Genomic DNA, 4676 nt, shown 5'->3' with positions numbered 1-4676 from the left:
TTTTTTTATAGACGGAGCCTGTGTGTGTGTGCGTGTGTGTGCGTGTGTGTGTGTGTGTGTGTGTGTGTGTGTGTGTGTGTGTGTGTGTGTGTGTGTGTGTGTGTGTGTGTGTGTGTGTGTGTGTGTGTGTGTGTGTGTGTGTGTGTGAGAGTGTGTGCGCTTTCTTTTTTTGGTTGCATGTCCTCCTCCGTGTATCTAAAAATAGGCAAGTGCAAGTTCACAGGCCTGGGCCTTAGGGCGTAAAGTAAAGAGTCTATCTGGAGGCTCTGCATGTCTCCCCGTGAGCGTCCTTCTTTACAAGTGCATCTTTCTTCCCCGCCGTATCGCTCCAACTCTCATGTGACGAAGCGCCTGCGAGAGGTGAGGTGTCCCTCGGGGACCGGTGGGTGTACGAGAGACTGACCGTAAGAAGAAGAAGAAGAAAAAAAAAAAGAAAATAGAAGATGTGTGACTGAGAGCGGGAAGGAAGCGAGGAGAGTCCGCTCTCTGTGCGGTACGTTATAATTTGGCCCTGTGGTTTTTATCGCGCGGTCACGTGGCGAACTTCCCCACAGACGGTATTCATTTCCTTTACTTCACCTTTCCCTGAACCCCTCTCGCTTCACTCCAACTTCTTCGCCTTGGCTCGCGCGCTCCCGACTCGCCCGTCTTCGGCTCCACCGGCGATAAGAGGGAACGGCGTCTCCCAACTGCACAAGTGTGACTTGTGAGTTGGTTGAGCGGAGAGAGAGAGAGAGAGAGAGAAAAAAAAGAAAGAAAAAAAAAAAAAAAAAGAAGCTATCTTTAATGTATCGTTGGGGTCTGGGGATGGAAGTAGAACGACTATCAAGTGATTTACTGCGGGGAAGCATCAAGTACTGAAGAAGTGACACGTGGGTGAGCTTTTAGAAAGACGTTTTAAAACAGGTGTCAGGAGAAGAGCCGGTTAAATAAAGTTTGTCCCTGAGACCGCAACAAAGCTCCCCTTTGACCTCTGACATAGAGAATGAGTTCTGTGAACTGCCTCTTGCTTTTAACCCGTCTCGTTCTCTTCCTCTCCATCTCCATCTCTTCTCTGAGTGAATTCCTCCTCTGGCCAGTGGAGAACACGGACTCGCGGTTCTCCAGAGCGGCGCCGTTCAACCGGCAGTTGCCAGATCTGAGCCGGCGAAATCTGACGGTTGGAAAACATCAGAGCGTCTCGGCAGCCAGACCGAAGTCTGACTCCCGAGTCATGCGGGCCGCGCTGCCTCATCCGAGCCCACGCGGGTAAGAGTATAGTAGATGACCTGTCCGATTCAACGCTGCAGCCTTAAATAAGGTGGACAAAAGGCCTTGCTGAGCGTCAGGATTATGTTCGGATATCTGTCAAGAGCTTCTGCAGAGCTCTGACAGCCTGCACCTCGTTGGTGATCTTGACCTCCTCGTGCACCTGAACTTGTGCATCCCTCCCGTCACACATCCTGGAGTCTTACTCCAGAGGAAAACAAAATACTATAGCAAAGTAATGGGTATACATTAGGGAGATCTGCAGAACGTGCGTTCTCTTTCTTTGTAACACCTCTCTCAAAGCACATTAGATACACCAGCGATATAAATACACGCTGTTATATACAGGGTGTCTAAACTGAGACTGACACCTCCGAGTGTGCTCAAGTGTACACCAGAGACACTACTTGAGCTCGTAGGTGAGGATATCCTCCGAAAAGTCCAACTGTTTGAGCCACCTGCTTCCAGCGCATCCTCAAACCCGCAGGGTGACCGACCCGGCCGCTTCTGCCGACGACTGGCCTGCAAAACTCACCCCAAGTGGGAAGAAAAGCAGAAAAAAAAAAAGTGGCATACTATTTAAGTAAGACCCTAATGCTCTAAATACACGCTAATCCTGAGCAGCCAGCAGAACTCTCAACAGTCTCAAAATGTCACAATGCAGTAGATTCTCCCTAACTGAGGGCAAGCAGGTGCCTCTCCCGCAGCGCACTAATGACCCAATTATATCAATCAGAAGCCTTGATTGGTGCTACACTCCTTTCCCTTTTACTCTCTCTCCCTCTGTCTCCCTCACATACAATCTTGTTCCCAAGAGCCACCTGGATGGGGTGTATGTGCCCCCTCAAGTACAGTACAGTATGTACAAAGATGGAAAGTAGGCGGCATTGATGGTGGCGGAGGAGGAGGAGGATACTACTTGAGCACAACAAGCAGATAGAGGTCTGAATGAAGCAAAAAAAAAAAAAAAAACCATTAGACCCTTTTTAATGTTGGGCCAGTTTTTTTATATTCATTAGTACAGCTGGTTCCTGCTGAGTATCTGAAAGGAGTTTCTATTATTTTGCATAGACTCGTCACATGTGAATGCAGACAACCTGTAGAGGTGCAGGACACTAGTTTTCCAACTGAGGGATGCTTCTTTAACATTTAAGTGTCAGGTTGTAAAGAAAATGAGATCTCTATACATATATATATATATATATATATATATATATATATATATATATATATATATATATATATATATATATATATATGAAGGAATGGTTCTGTTATTAGTTTTTGATCAAACTAGAGGAAAGAGAAAGTCACTTGGGGCCAATGACCTGAGGGAAAATACACATTTTGACATAATCTAGTTTTCTGCTTGTCATTTTTTCAAAGATGATTTTTTTCTGTTTTCTATCTTCTTTTTTTGTTTTAAGTTACTGTGTGCACTGTTTCAAATCAACTGAGTTTAGGGATCCTCCAAAAACATCCATGATTATAGGACAAGCAGAGCAATGTCAACCTACTTCCACTGTGCACACTGTGCTCTCCAGAGTGTGACATTTTTGGGTGGATATAAAAATAGGGCATTTCAGGATCCCTAAACATATTCCATTGGATATAGAAAAGGCGACGGGAGTGTCTTTGGTCAACCCAGATGACACGTCTGCGCCTTATCTCAAGAGGAATTTCCTCCTCGCCCCTATGATGTGCGTCAATAACGTGCAACCATTTTCAGTACGCTCTTTCCCCTCTTCTCTCTCGCGGCCATCTCAATTAGAGGCACATTAATGAAATAAATAACCATCAACAAACAATGCACTAATAAACACCCACGCTGAAATGAGATTAAAACCCCGCTCCCGCAGATTGCGCACAAAATCCCGCTCGACCAAAAAAAAAAAAAAAAAAAAGGAGAGAAAAGAGCGATTAAAAGGCAGAAACAGTGAGGATGTAGTTTGGAGAAGTCGGAGGGTGGCGTGTGTGTGTCATGTCAGCCTATCTATCGCTCTCTCCCCTGCTCCATTTTGTTCTTAAATTTTCTATACAAAAGATTAAGGGAGGGGAAAAAGACGAGTGAGCGAGCAGGGAGAGGACGGGAGGAGGAAAGGAGAGGAGGAAAAAAAAAAAAGTGCCATCATGGATTTCATCTTGCCAATCTCACCACCCGACATCAGTCCCGTGAAAAGCGCCATCGTGCCCCCTTAAAAAACGCACATTTTTTACACCCACAAGAAGAAAAAAAAGCTGCAACTTATCCTCGCGGAGCACAATTTGGCAACACGCGTTCGGTTTCACGGCACACTTGCTTATTGCTACTTTCTGAGCTTGTAGACGCCGGAGGTGATGTTAGGACATCGAAACGGCTTTGTAGTAAACACTGTAGTAAGAAAGGTGGCTCGAGTCTCTTAACGATTTATAAAATAAACACCATAGCGCGGCGCGTGGATGCGTTTCTTTTTTTTTCTTTCTTTTGCGCATATCCCGAATGGAAAGTGGCGGCGCTTATCTCGAAAACAACGCACAACACAATGCCTAATGTGTGTCCAACAAAAGAATTAGTCAAGCTAATCGCATCTGCCTACAAATTACGCTTTGTAAATCAACTTGCTCACATGCAAAAATCCACTTTTACGCCTGGACAATATGTCTGCGGCTTATCGAAATCCTCCGTTACGCACCAACAACTTGTCCGTTTTTTTTTTTTTTATAAAACCTACTTTTTTTGGGGGGGGGGGGTCGCTTCTTTTTATTCGGGGAGGTGTAAAGAAGAAGAAGAGCAGCCAAAATGAGCAAACTGCACATAAAAGTGGTTAGTTTGACGGGAGAACTTGGTTGAAGTTACGTGGATTTATGTCAGAAACGCATTTTTGGCCACTCGGAGTGACTTTTCGTGCACTTGCAACCATTTTAAAGTGGCGTTTAATGTCGGAATCGACTTGTTTCAAGTGTCGGAGCGAGCATTTCCTCACGAGTGAGGCGGAAAGCACCGCTTTTATAATTTTCTTTTTTTCTTTTTTTTCCTTTTTTTTTTTTGTCATGTCACGGCTTTTTAAGGAGGCGGAAAAGATTACATACAAGTCGGCCATGCGCGCACACACAAATCCATACGTTAATACGTACATACATGCATACATGCACCGGCTTACATACATGACACACACGTAAAGTGTGTCCGGAGCGCGCGGCTACATACGTGCTTCATGCCAATCACTCGCAGCCGCGTGCGCGCACGCACACAGAGTGATATCACATTCCAAAAAAGAGAGAAATAGAACAACAACTATGTTGGCCATTATCCCGAGTGTTGCTCGTGCAAAACAAAAAAAAAAACAAGAAGGGCAAAAACAGTCGCAGCAAATTCAATTTTTGGAAATGTTTCATCACCCGGTGTTTCACACCACGGCGCATAAAAGTGCACATGTAAACATAGTGTC

Source organism: Lipophrys pholis (genome assembly GCF_963383615.2).
Source record: "Lipophrys pholis genome assembly, chromosome: 18".
In the NCBI taxonomy this organism is placed as follows: domain Eukaryota; kingdom Metazoa; phylum Chordata; class Actinopteri; order Blenniiformes; family Blenniidae; genus Lipophrys; species Lipophrys pholis.
The sequence above is the reverse complement of the archived record's forward strand: the minus strand, read 5'-3'. Positions refer to the sequence as shown.